This window comes from Sturnira hondurensis, unplaced genomic scaffold, assembly GCF_014824575.4.
Source record: "Sturnira hondurensis isolate 20B ecotype Veracruz unplaced genomic scaffold, ASM1482457v3 Scaffold0005329, whole genome shotgun sequence".
In the NCBI taxonomy this organism is placed as follows: Eukaryota; Metazoa; Chordata; class Mammalia; order Chiroptera; family Phyllostomidae; genus Sturnira; species Sturnira hondurensis.
In genome coordinates this window covers 4,294,757-4,309,313 of record NW_028077960.1, presented here as the reverse complement: position 1 = coordinate 4,309,313, position 14,557 = coordinate 4,294,757, and the positions used below count along the sequence as shown (strand labels likewise).

General features: G+C 36.3%; 1 protein-coding gene across 1 annotated transcript in view; it reads left to right on the top strand.

Moving 5' to 3' along the window:
- Positions 1-14,557, top strand: part of ARIH1 (ariadne RBR E3 ubiquitin protein ligase 1) — a 155,935-nt gene that overhangs the window by 55,713 nt on the left and 85,665 nt on the right. The gene's annotated exons all lie outside the window — the stretch shown is intronic.

Genomic DNA, 14,557 nt, shown 5'->3' with positions numbered 1-14,557 from the left:
CGCTTAGTTGTATTTTTTCTGGAGCTTTGATCTGTTCTATTATTTGGGCCATTTTTTTTGGTCAGCACGCATGTTACGTAGTGATGAGCAGAGCCTTAGGTGTTCACCAGGAAAGGGCAACCCAGTCAGTGGGTTGTGATGCTCTTCGTGGTTGGGGGCGGGGGGCAAGAGGGAACAGTGGTGCTTGCTCTGCTCTCTGCCAGATTTCAGTCACTTCCCCTGCTTCCCACAAGCAATGTGGGTCCTTCTGGTGCTGATTCCCATGTGGGTAGGTTTTCGTGCATTCTAGGACCCTGTGGGTCTCTCCAGTGGACTCTCCTGTGAGGCCAGGAGTTTCTCCTTCTGCTGCCTCAACCCTCACAGGTGTTTTCAGTCATAGGTTTGAGGCTTTGTTTCTCAGTGCTGGGACCCTGGGTTGCACCATCTGTCCTGCTCCCTGCTTTTATTGCCTAGTTTATCTGCGCACAAATGTAGGGCCACCCGGTCTGTCAGTGGCTGCCTTGCCGGCCAGCTGCAACCATGCACTCCCCATTCCACAATCCGCTGCCTTACTGGGTCCACCAGCTGCTGCCTTGCCTAGAGTCCTCTCTGCCTTGGCTGCCCAATTCCACCCCTCCTACCAGTCTGGATGAATGTCTCTTTTACTCCTTGGTTGTTGGGTTTCCATACAGTTCAGTTTTCTGTCATTTTTGGTTGTTTTTTTGTTTTTAAATTGTTGTCATTCTTTTGGTTGTGTGAGGAGGCACAGTGTGTCTACCTACGCTTTCATCTTGGCCAGAAGTCGAGTCCATTCTTATGTAGGGAAATTGTTAAACAGTTTTTAGATGGAGTCTGTAACTTATTTAATACTACTTCAGGTCAAATTCTGATATGAATAAAAAGCTAGGCTTTGGAGGCTTTTCTCTTTAAGAAAATTGGAGTTTAAAAAAAGTCCCTCTCTCTTGTATTGTGATACGGTTTGGAGTATGTCCTGCAGAAGTTTTTTAAAAGCTTTTGCAGATGATTTTAACATGCTACCAAAGTTAAGAACTACTGATCAAAGGATAGGGCATTAATATGACAATTGTCTCAGCTGGGACAGTTGGCATATTCAGGCACACTTTTTAAAAAATGTATAATTTTTTACTATATTTTTTTCCATTACCATTTAGTTTCCTTTGTACAACCCTCCCCCCAGAAATCACCACCGTGTTGTCTTATGTCCATGGTTCCTTTTTCTTTTTCTTTTTTTAAAAGAATTTTTTATTGATAATGCTATTACAGTTTCCCCAACTTTCTCCCCTTTATTCCCTCTACACCCTGTCCCCCCAGCCCTCCAGCATCCCCCCCTTAGTTCATGCCCATGGGTTGTACATATAAGTTCTTTGAGTCCTCTTGTTTCCTATACTATTTTTATTTTTATTTTTAAAAATATATTATTTATTTTTAGAGAGGAGAAGGAAGGGAGAAAGAGAAGGAGAGAAAAACATCAGTGCGTGGTTGCCTCTTGTGTGTCCCCTGCCTGGGACCTGGCCTGCAACCCCAGTATGTGCCCTGACTGGAAACCGAATCAGCGACCCTTTAATTCACAAGCCAGCGCTCAGTGCACTGAACCACACCAGCCAGGTCTTTTTTGCTCATTACCTCCATCTGACCTAACCTCCCCTGACCCTTACTAGCTGTCATCTGTTCTCCATCTATGAGTCTGTCTCTATTTTGCTTTTTCAGTTTGTTCATTAGATTCCACAGATGAGTGAAATCATATGGTATTTGTCTTTTTTTGACTTACTTCATTTAGTATAATGTTCTCCAGGTCCTTCCATACTGTTGCAAAGGGTAAAATTTTCTTTTTTTACAGCGGAGTAGAATTCCATTGTGTAAATGTCCCAGAGTTGTTTTATCTACTTATCTACGATGGATACGTGGGCTGCGTCCATATCTTGGTGATTGTAAATAACACTGCAGTGAACATAGGGATGCTTGTGTTCTTTTGAATTAGTGTTTTGGGTTCCCTAGGATATAGTCCCAGAAGTGGGATGGCTGGGACAAAAGGCAGGTCCATTCTTAATTTTTGGCAGTAACTCCATACCGCTTTCCACAATGGCTGTACCAATCTGCATTCCCACGAACAGTGCAAAGGGGTTCCCCTTTCTCCACATCCTCACCTGCACCTGCTGTTTTTGGATTTATTGATGATGGCCATTCTGACTATTGTAAGGTGGTATCTCGTTGTGTTTTAATTTGCATTTCTGATGATTAGTGACTGATGATCTGTTGGTCTTCCGTATGTCCTCTTCAGAGAAGTGTCTATTCACATCCTTAGCCCATTTTTATTGTTTTTTTGTGTTATTGATGTTGAGTTTTGTAAGTACTTTATAAATTTTGGATATTAATTTCTTATCAGATGTATGGGCGCATATGTTCTCCCTTTCTGTGGGTTGTTTTTTTCTTTTGTTGAGGATATCCTTTGCTGTGCAAAAGTCTTTTAGCTTGATGAAGTCCCATTTGTTTATTTTTTCTTTTCTTTTGCCTGGGGAGATGCATCATATAAAAAATTTCTACGAGCACTGTCCAATATTTTGCTGTCTGTGTCTTTTGTTGTGAAGTCTCTGATCCATTTTGCATCTATTGTGTGTGGTGTAAGAAGGTGGTGTAGTTTCATTTTTATGCACGTATATGTCCAGTTTTCCTGACATTATTTATGAAATAAACTATCCTTAGCTCATTGTATGTGCCAGTTTTCTCTGTCCGATATTAATTGATTATAAAGGTGTTGGTTTGTTTCTGGGCTCTCTGTTCTGTTCCACTGATCTGTGTCTCATTTTTTTTATGCCACTATTAGGCCGTTTTGATCACTATGACATTATAGTATAGTTTGATATTAGGTAGCATGATTCCTCCAATTTGTTCTTCTTTTTCAGGATTGCTATTGCTTGCAGGGCTTTTTGTGGTTCCATATAAATTTTTGAAATATTTATTCCAGTTCTGTGAAATACATCATTGGAATCTTGATATAGGAATTGAGTTGAATCTATAGATTGCTTTGAGTAGTGGGGACATTTTAATGATGTTAATTCATCCTAACCTTGAACATAGTATGTGCTTCCACTTATTTGTATCTTGTTCAGTTTCTTTCTTCGGTGTCTTATAATTTTCTTTATGAGTACTGGTCTTTTACATCATTGATTTGTTTTGTTCCTAGTTATTTTATTCTTTTTGAAGCTATTGTGAATGGGATTGTTTCCTTGATTTCCCGTTTCTGTTAGTGCATTATTGGCATATAAAAATGCAACTGATTTCTGAATATTAATCTTATGTTCTGCTACTTTACTGAATTCATTTATCAGTTCTAGTAGTTTCTTGGTGGAACCTTTGAGGTTCTTTATGTATAATGTCATGTCATCTGCAAATAAAGACAGTTTTACTTCTTCCTTTCAAATTTGAATGCCCTTTGTTTCTTCTTTTTTGTCTAATTACTGTGGCTAGGACTTCTTTCTTTTACTCTGTTAAACAGGAGGAGTGAAAGTGGACATCCCTGTCTTGTTCCAGATCTTAAGGGGAACACTTGTAGTTTTTACCTGTTAAGTATGATGCCGGCACTGGGTTTGTCATATGTGGCCTTTATTGTGTTTAGATATGTTCCCTCTATTATGGCTTTGCTGAGAGTTTTTATCATAAGTCAGTGCTGGCTTTTATCACAAGTTTTTCTTACATCTGTTGATATAATCATGTGCCCTTTATCTTTCATTTTGTTTATGTGGTGAAAAATCATTTACTGATTTGCAAATGTTGTGCCATCCTTGCATTCCTGGACTAAGTCTCACTTAATGGTGGTACATTGCTATAATTGGTTTACTAATCGGTTTGATACATTTCTGTAATCGGTTTACTGTATTTTGTTTACTATATTTTAGCATGTATGTTCATCAAGGATATTGATTTATAATTTTCTTTCCTTGTAGTGCTTTTTATCTGGTTTTGGAATTGGGGTAATGCTGGCCTGGTAAAATGACTTTGGGAGCCTTCCGTCTTCTTGAATTTTATGAAATAGCTTGAGGAGAGGTATTAATTTTTCTTGGAATGTTTGGTGAAATTCGCTTGTGAAGCCATCTGGTCCAGGACTTTTGTTTGTTGAGAGTTTCCATTACTGCTTCAGTTTCATTTGGTGTAATCTATCTGTTTAGTTTCTCTGACTCTTCCTGATTTAGTCTTGAAAGGTTGAATGTTTCTAGGAATTTCTTCATTTCGTTCAGGTTTTCCTGCTTGTTGGTTTGTAATTGTAATATTTTCTTTCAATCCTTTGTATTTTCTTTAGTGTCAGTTGTTATTTCTCCTCTTTCATTTTTTATTTTATTTATTTGTGCCCTTTCTCTTTTTTTCTTGATGAGTCTGGTTTAAAGGTTTGTCAACCTTGTTTATCTTTTGAACCAACCAGCTCTTGGATTCATTGATCTTTTGTATCTTTTTCTAGACTCTATTTCATTTATTTCTGCTTTGATCTTTATTATTTCTTCCCTTATACTCACATTGGGCTTCGTTGTTTGTTCCTTTTCAAGTCCATTTAAGTGTGAAGTTAGATTGTTTATTTGAGCTTTTCCTTGCTTTTTGGAATAGGCCTGTAGTGCCATGAATTTCCTCCTGAGAATTGCTTTCCCAGTAGCCCATAGGTTTTGGATTATTGTGTCCTCATTTTCATTTGTTTCATCCTTACTTGTTTTAAGGTATCTTTTGATTTCCTTAATCTTACTGTTGACCCATTTATTGTAATAACATGTTATTTAGCTTCCATATCTTTTTATGTTTTCCAGTGTTCTTCTGGAACACTGGAAAATTAGAAATTGATTAGAAATTGATTTCTAATTTCATAGCATTATGGTCAGAGGAGATGCTTGATAGGATTTCAGTCTTACTAAATTTGAGACTTGTTTTGTGTCCTAGCATGTGGTCTATCCTAGAAAATGTTCCATGTGCACTTGAAAACTATGTATATTCTGCAGCTTTTGGGTGAAATGCTCTGGAGATATCAAAATCCATTTGCTGTAATATCAGACCCACTTTTTAAAAAATTCAGAAGCAGCCGTGGCTGGTGTGGCTCAGTGGATTGAGTGCCATCCTGCGAACTGAAAGGTCTCTGATTCCCAATCAGGGCTCATGCCTCGGTTGTGGGCTCGGTCCCCACTTGGGGGCTTGTGAGAGGGTTGATGTACCTCTTGCACATCGATTTTTCTCTCCCTGTTTTTCTCCCTTCCCCTCTCTTGAAAACTAAATACATAAAATGTTTTTAAAAATTCCAGAACCAGAACTTTCAAAGCAAACATGGCTTCTTTAATAGTAGAATGTTATATTCTTCATATTATTAAAATACTATACTTCTAAAAATAAAAAAATATATTATACTTCTGTATTCATGTGGGGTTTTACATGTACATATATTTTACTTTCAGAGCCCCGATAAGTATGAGAACTGTAGGTTAAAAACTTTGATTGGAAAATACAGATACCCATGTTCTAACCTAAACATTCGAATCAAAATTGCTGGTGACAGAGTACTGGTAGTTTTAAAGTTCCTCAGGAGATTCTAATATGTAGCCAGAATGAGGAACCATTGTTTTAGAGCTTATACCTAGGGAAGGTTTGAGATTACAGGGTTTTTTTGTTGTCCTAAAAGTTAAGTGCACTGCTGCTAGTATTAGTTCTCTAATTATAGTTCTTTTGCTCATTAACTGTTTTTGCATCAATTGTTTATAGCTTTAAAAAATGAGAAACACCAATAAAAACAGGATGAAGAGGTTTATCAACTAAGGGAATGAGTATGAATAGGCTTTCCACTAAACTGATTACAAATTTTGGTGGCAAACACAGGTGGATTTCTCTCCTTTCAGCAGGCACCAGCCTAATGCAATTAAATCAGAATCTTTTGAGGTAGTGCTACAGCATACATTTTTATAAACTTCCTCTAATAATATCTAGATCCTATTTTATCTTGGGTCAAGTTACTTAATCTCCTCTGTAAAATGCAGATAATGCCTAGCTGCATTAAGTATTGATTAAATGAAATATATGTAAATTACCTGGCACTAAATAACTTCACATCTCCATGCTCATTGTACTTTTAACAGTCAGAACTCCATTATAGGTGCTCCAGTACAGGTAGATTACTTTTATAGTAATGTTTTAAATTTGTATTTAATTTATACACAAAAAAATTGTACTTTTTGGTTCATAACTCCATGAATTTCAACAAATGCCTAGAGTTGTGTAACCACCACCACAATCAGAACATTTCCATCATTATCACCCTCTATATAATTCCCTCTTTCTTCCTGGTTTAAGATTTGTACACTATTTCTATAGTTTCCTTTTTCCACCATGTCACATGAATAAAATCATACAATATGTATGTATGAAGCCTTTTGAGTCTGGCTTCTTTCACCAAAAATTTGCATTTGAGATTATAAATACTGTTTTTTTAAAAGATTTTATTTGTTTATTTTTAGAAGGGAAGGGAAGGAGAAGGGGAGAGAAATATCAATGTAATGTTGCCTCTCAATCATCCCCTGCTGGGAACTGGCCTGCAACCCAGGCACCTGGTGCCCTGACTTGGAATTGAACCTCGATCCTTTGGTTCACAGGCCCGTGCTCAGTCCACTGAGCTACACCAGCCAGGGCTCATACTGTTGTATGTATCAGTTGTTCTGTTTATTACTGAGTAGTATTGTGGGGACATGTACCATAGTTTTTATATACCTTGGTTACAGGACATTGGGTTGTTTCCAGTTTTTGCCAGGTACATATAAAGTTGTTAACAAACTTCCTTATATAGGTTTTGGGGTGAACATAGGTTTTCATTTCACTTGGGTCATTTCCTAATAGTGGGATACTGGGGTTGTGTTAAGTATATGTTTAACTGTAAGAAACTGCTTAACTTTTTTTTATTGGTTCTGCTCTTGTATTCCCACCAGCGCTGTATGAGATAGTTCTAGTTGCACCACCTACTCTGTAGCACTTGGGTTTGTCAAACTGCTCCCCCTACACACATTCTGATAGGCTTGTAGTGGTATCATTGTGGCTTCATTTTTTATATCTTGAATAGCTAATGATGTTGAGCATCTTTTCATGTGTTTTTTTAATGCAAGATTTTCCTTGCTGTACCTATGAGATTTTCTTTTGTGAAATATCTCTTGAAATTATTTTTTGGTAAAGATTTTAGTTATTTATTTTTAGAGAGAGGGGAATGGAGGGAAAAAGTGAAACATCAGCGGGTGAGAGGGAGAGCACACACCTCAACTGGGGACTGGGCTGGTGTCCAGGCGTGTGCCGGGGCTGGGAATTGAACCAGTGACCTTTCACTTTGCAGGACAACGCAACCAACTGAACCACGCTTGTCAGGGCCCTTCACTTATTTTTTAAATTGGGTTTTTGTTTTCTTGTTAGGTTTCAGGAGGTTTTTGAACTATGTGCTCCTGGTGGTATAAGCTCTTTGTCAGATATGTGATTTGCAAATATTTTCTTTTAAAAACTTTTTAAAATTTATTTGGGAAGGTGGGTGGGGAAAGAGAGAGAGATAGAGATAGATAGAGATGTTTGTTGCTCCACTTACTTTTTCATTCATTGGTTGATTCCTGTATGTCCTTTTACTGGGTATCAAACCCTCAACCTGGGTGTATTGGGACAACACTCTAAACAACTGAGCTACCTGGCCAGGGCCACAGATATTTTCTCCTGGTCCGTGGCATGTTTTTTCAATCTAAGAGTTGTGTGCCTAACCTAAGGTCAAAAGTTTTTCTCCTAAAAGTTTCTAGCCCTGGTTTTACATTTAGATCAGTTTTATTATGAATTTTGTATGACACCTGAGATACGGGTTAAAGTTGATTTTTTTTTTACCATACATGTCTTAATTATTCCAGCACAGTTTGAATTAACTCAGTGAATTATTTTAGCACCTTTATAATAAATCAGTTTGGCATATTTATGTGAATCTGTTTCTGGCTTTTGTTCTATTACTTTGATCCTATATATCTGTCCTTTTGTTAGTACTGCAGCTTCATAGTATTTTTTGAAATCAGGTGGTGGTTTTTTCAAAATTATTTTGGTGATTCTAGTTTCCTTGCTGTTCCATGTAAATTTTAGAATCATTTTGTTGAAATCTATCAAAAAATCCAACTGGGATTTTGATTGGTATTCAATTGAGTATATAGATCAATTTGGGCAGAATTAATATTTTAACTACCATAGGCCATTGGGATTCACAGGTTTTGCATCTGCAGATTCAATCAACCAAGGTTCAAAAACAGTATTTTTAATCCATGGTTGGGGATCTGTGGTTGCAGAGAGCAGATGATATGCATTGTTATACACTAGGGTACTTGAGCATCATCAGATTTTGTGGGTGGTCCTGTAATCAATTCCCCACAGATGCTGAGGGACCATTGTATATTGAGTCTCCAAATACATAAAAATGGTATATCCATCCCTCCATTTATTTTAGGTTTTTAAAAACTTCCTTTACTTTGTAGCATACAGATACATAATGTATTTTGTTAAATTTACAGTTAAATATTTCATATTGTAAAGCTGTTATAAATGATACTTTAAAATTTTTAAATTCCCAGTTATTAATTGCTACTATATAAAAATACAGCTGAGTTTTAAAAAATATATATTACTGATTTTGTATTCTGAGACCATGCTAAACTCATTTATTAGTTTCAGTAACTTTGTATGTCCATGGAATGGTCTGCATAGACAATTATGTTGTCTCTGTTTAGAGGCAGCTTAATTTTTTCCTTTCTAACTTCTCTGCTTTTCTGACATGTTATTTTTCTTGACTTACTGCATTTGTGAGACTTCCAGTGCAATGTTGAATAGAAGTGATGAAGATGGACACCCTTGCCTTATTCCATATGTTAATGGAAAAGCATAGTTTTTCATCATTAAGTATAATATTAGCCTTAACTTTTACTCAATCTGAAGAGAAACTACAGTATTAGCCATAACTTTCAGATTAACAAATTGACAAAGTTCTTTTCTCTTCCTAGTTTGCTGAGAGATTTTATAAGTATTGATGTTGAAATCTGTCAAATGCTTTATTGCATCCTATTTATATGATCTTGTGGTTTTTCTTCGTTAGGCTGTTAGTATGGGCAGTTAATACGGATCCCCCCTGCCCCCCATCTTTAACCAGCCTTTCATACTGGAATAAATGCCACACTTTGTTGTGGTATATTTGTCCTTTTTTTTATTGCCAGATTAGATTTCTTAGTGTTTTATTGAGGAATTTTACATTTTTGTTCATATAGTAGTTTATCCGATTTTTATATTAGGGTGATGGAAGTTTTTTTAAAATATTTTATTCACTTTTAGAGGGAGGGGAATGGAGGGAGAAATAGAGAGAAACATCAGTGGATAAGAGCACACACCCCAATTGGAGGGAGATGAGGCCTGCAACCCAGGCATTTGCCCTGATTGGGAATTGAGCCAGTGACCTTTCCGTTTGCAGGCTGGCACTCAGTCCACTGAGCCACACCAGGCAGGGTTGATGCAGGTTTGAAAATAGTAATTGGGAAGTGTTCCCTTCTGTGTCCCCTCCCCCATAGATTAGAAATTTTTAAAAATTGATACTTTGATTCATTAAATGACTTTACCATGACTAATACCATTTGAGTTTTCTTTGTGAAAAGATTTAACTACACATTTGGTTTGTTACACAGATATAGGAATATTTGTGTTGTCTGTTTCCTCTTCAGGAAATGGTAATAGTATCTCTTAAGGAAATTGATCTGTTTTATCTAAGTTTTGAATTAATGAACAAAAAGTTGTTTGCAGTGCTCTTTATTTATTTATTTATTTATTTATGTATTTATTTAGTGGGGAAGGGAAGGACCAAAGAGAGGCAAGGAAGCATCCATGTGCAGTATATCAGAGATACATCCATTGGTTGCCTCTCACAGGCCCCCAGTCAGGAACCTGGCCTGCAACTCAGGCTTGTGCATTGTCCACATGTGCAGAAGACCAGCAATTAAACCAGCTACCTTTCGATTTGCAGGCTCACAGGCCAGTGCTCAATTCACTGAGCCATACCAGTCAGGGCTTATCCTTTCAATGTCTATAGGATCTGTACTGATAACTTTCTTCTTTCATTTATGATATTGGTCATTTGTGTTTTTCTTTTTTATCTTGATTACTCTTTGCTAGAGTTTTATTGATTTCAGCACTGGCTTTTGGTTTTATTGATTTTCTCTTGTTTTTCTGTTTCCAGTTTCATTGACTTCTCTTTTTTTCTTCTGCTTGCTGCAGTTCTTGTTTGCCCCTTTGAAAAAGCATTTGTAACTTTTTAAAACATAACCATTTAATGCAATAAATTTCCCCCTAAACAATAATAGCTACATCCCCCAAATTTTGATATGTTGTATTATTTTGTGCAGTTCAAGATGTTTTGTAATTCTCTTTGAGACTTTCTCCTTGATCTTCTTGGGTTATTAGAAGATGATTTAATTTTCAAATTGTCTGCTTGTTCATTGGATTATTAAGAAGTAGTGTTGAAATCTCCATGCATAATTATGGGTTTGTCTATTTTTCTTTCATTTCTATCAGTTCTTGGTTTGTTTATTAGGCTTTGTTGTTGGTGCATACATTTAAGATTATATTTTTTGGTGAATTGACCTTTTAAATCTATATATTATTACATCATAAAATGCTTTGTTGTGGGCAACATAGTTTTGCCATTTTGAAAAAACACTAAGCTATTTCTGTCTTTATTTTATTCAGCACTATTTCCTTTTTTTAAAATGAGGTGTAATTGACAGATTTCAGGTGTACAATGTAATTCAATATTTATATATCAGTATGTCTTTAAAATTTTTTTACTATTTACATTTTAGTTTAATTAGTGATGTAGCTGGATTTAGAACTTCTAATTATTTCTCTCTGTTTCTCCTTTCCTTCTTTTGGATTGAAATATTTTAGGTATTCCACTTCACATATCAGCTTTTTAAGCTGTATCTTTTGGTCTTTTTAGTGATTGCTCTAGGGATTATAATAAAATACTTGATTTCACTTTCTACTTAAAGTTAATATTTTGCCACTCCAGGTTAATATTTAGCACTTCTGTACTTACAACTATATAGATGATTTTCCTCTCAGTCCCTTTGTATGTGTCATATGTGTTACAGCTATACACATTTAACCCCTTCCCCACCATGATGTTATAATTTTTGGTGTCAGTAGTTTTATGTATGTTTTCAAGAACTTGAGAGGAATAGTATATAATATTTACCTATTTAACTCTTCTGTTGTTGTTTCTCCTTTCCTGAAGATCCAAGTTTCCCTCTGGTATCATTTCTCTTCTACCTAAAGAACTTCTTTTAGTATTTCCTTAGAGCAGGTCTGCTGGCAGTGAGCTCTCCTAGTTCTCTTTTGTCGGGAAATATCTTTGTCTTCATTCCTGAACTGTACTTGCACTGAATATGGAATTCTCTGATGGCAAGACCCTGAGAAACTGTTCTTTGAATAAATGTTTTCTGTTGTTAGGGTTGGATAATTTCTGTTGACTCCTTTTTGCTGTTGAGCCCATCCAATGAACTTGTATGATTTTTAGTTCTAAAATTTCTGGTTTTTACATTTTTTTTTTCTTCCCTAAGAAATTTTAAATTTTATTTTAAGCTTTTCACTCTTACCCAATAGATCATGTTTTTAATAACTGCTTTTAAAATCTTTTATAATTCTAACATCTGGGGTCATCTGGTCATCTAGGGGTCAACATTTATTGTCTTCTTCCTTGAGAATTGGTCGAAGTTTTAGTTCTTGCTATGTCTAATAATTTTGGATTCTGTGTTGGACAGTTTGAATATTATGTTGTAAGATTCTCCATCCTGTTAAAATCCTTTTGAGAATGGTGAGGATTTTTATTGGTTTAGTAAACAAGCCAACCCTGTGAGGTTCTAAGTTCATGCTGTTTCTCACTTTACAGAGGCAGTGGTTCCTTTATCTGTTCAGTTTTCAAAGTCTTTGCTATGTTGATTTTGCCCCTTCCATTCCCATTTAGGTTGTCTAGGACTTGGGCAGTGATTTATATTATAGTTCTGTACTGAAAGTCTCTCTTGTACTTCTTTGGCTGTGTTTGACTCATGCACAGTTTATAAGTGAGCCCAGAACTTGGTTCACGTGCAGAGTTAGGTCTCTCTACTTCTCCAGCTCTCTCTTTCTCTCTCTCAGTGATTTCCTTGCACTCTCTGGCTCCAAGAGGCCCTTTTCTTCATTCTTAGAACCAGAAACATGGAGTTCTCTCTGTTTTAGTTTCCTTCCTATGGTCATATCTTTAGGTGAAGAGGCAAGGAAAAAAAAAGAATTAGGGGACTTCTTCACATTCTTTTCACAACAGGGGTGCTCTTCCTGATTATTGTGAGCAGTGTTTTTTCTCTTGTGGTTTTCAGTGGTCACTCTGCAGCAGGGTAGTTTCATGGCTGGGGCTGGCAGGGAGACAGGAGAGAAAGGAAAAAAACAACAACCAACCATCCTCCAGGAACTTTTTGCCTTAGTCTTCTGGTCAAAAAGATACATTGCTCTTAGTTTTTCCCTAATCACACCTACTACAGTTTCTCTGTTTAACCCATCCTTGGATCAGAGCCAGGAAATAAAGGAGAAGAAAAAAACCCCCAGGATACTCATTGCCGTCTTATTGGTTGTTCTTCAGTTCTCTCCCTAATCTGCTTGCTGTTATTTAATTTTCAGAGTTCTTTGTTAGTTGTATTTTGTCTAGAGTTTTAGTTACTATCAGTGGACGAGAGAGACCCTTGGCCAGCATCAGAAGTCAGGTTGTTTTGTTTTTTTAAATAAGTCAACATTATTGATGTATAATTTTTATATGACTGACTGTATGCATTTAAGTGTAAAGTTTGCATTTTGATAAATGTTTTTCCTAATCTAATCAATCATCACATTAAAAAACTAGAACATTTTCAGTCCTTCAGAAGCTTCCTTGTGCCTCTTAGCATTCTGCCATTTCCTTTTCATCCTGCCCTGAATTACCCTTTGGTGGAGGATGTAAAGGATATTTAAGCATGTGAATAGTAGTTAAATGAGATCTTTAATATTCTTTTAGGTTCTACTACATGGAATAATTGAAGGGAATATTAGATCCACAGTGCCCTAGGCTAGATTTCACACCTATTGCACTTAATTAGTTGAATGGCATTGGGAAATTTTTATAACCTTTTGAAGCCTAGTCATAATTTTCTCATATTTAAAAATGGGAGGTTAGTATACCTTACTGAGTATTTGAGAATTAAATGAGATGTATAAAGTAGCTTGTGCAGGGCCTAGCATATAGTAGATGCACAATAAACATTATTCTCCCATAATCTTTTCATATATGTAATGCACATAAGTGACCAGTTGCACTGAAATAGTGACCCAAATATATTTGGTTAGTATTGTGAAATATTCCCTGCTCCATAGCTTAGAGCCCTGACAGAATATATTTTGTCATTTTCATGCCACTGTGGTTTAGAAAAATTTTTTTCAGTAACATTCTGTTGGGAAAACTTTTGAGCATGTACCTCCAATATAGTATGTACATTATTAAGCAAACATTTTTTTAGGGTGAGCTAAAAATAGGAAAGAACACTGATCTGATTTTATGAATTCCTTTGGTACTGGAGAGGCCCTGCTGCAAACCTAATAAATAAATATATGGGGGTGGATCCTAGGAATCTGTGTTTTAACAGAACTTTCCATAATAATTTCCACCTGGGTGGGATCAATTTTTGATACTGGAACTCAAACAAAAAAGGCACCAGCAACATAAAGTCAGAGAAGGCATTTGCCTTCATCTTCCCATATTTCTCTTTGTAAGTTGAGACTTAATTCCTGAAACATTTTCCCCTCAGTCGTTCTGTCTAGTAGCACAGAATATAATGTATTGGGTGCCACAAAATTAGTCACACAATTCCAGTGAATACTACTGGACTTAATTCTGCCAATTGATAGGATTATTGCCCTTACTTTACATATGACTGAATCTAAACAAATAACTTTATTTAAATAGTAGGCAAATCCTATTGTGGAAATTTGTTACCAAACTCTTGAGAGGTTTTCTTTTTAAAAATAAACTGTTGGATCATATTTCTAAGAGAAAGTTGGGTGCATGACAATGTCTGTATATTCTATACAAATAAACACATAATTGAGGATCAGTTAATACATTTCTTTCCACATATTAAAGAACTCTTATAGATTGGTGGTGTCCATCTGGAGTGTTAAAGGAGGATTCTTTTTTTTCAAATCTTGCCCTGAGGTTATGTTTTATTGATTTTGAGAGGGTGGGGGAAAGGGAGAGAGAGAGACTGACGGACAGACAGACAGACAGACATCGATTGGTTGCCTCCCTTACACACACACCCTGACTGGGAATCAAACGCACAAACTAGGCATGTTACTGACCAGGAATCAAACCCACAACCTTTTGGTGTAAAGGATTACAGTCCATTGAACTGAACCAGCCAGCCAGGGCTAAAGGGAAGTCTGGGTCCTAGAAATAAGGAGTACTTAGATGGATTATAGTGTAAAATGTGCCTGAAGT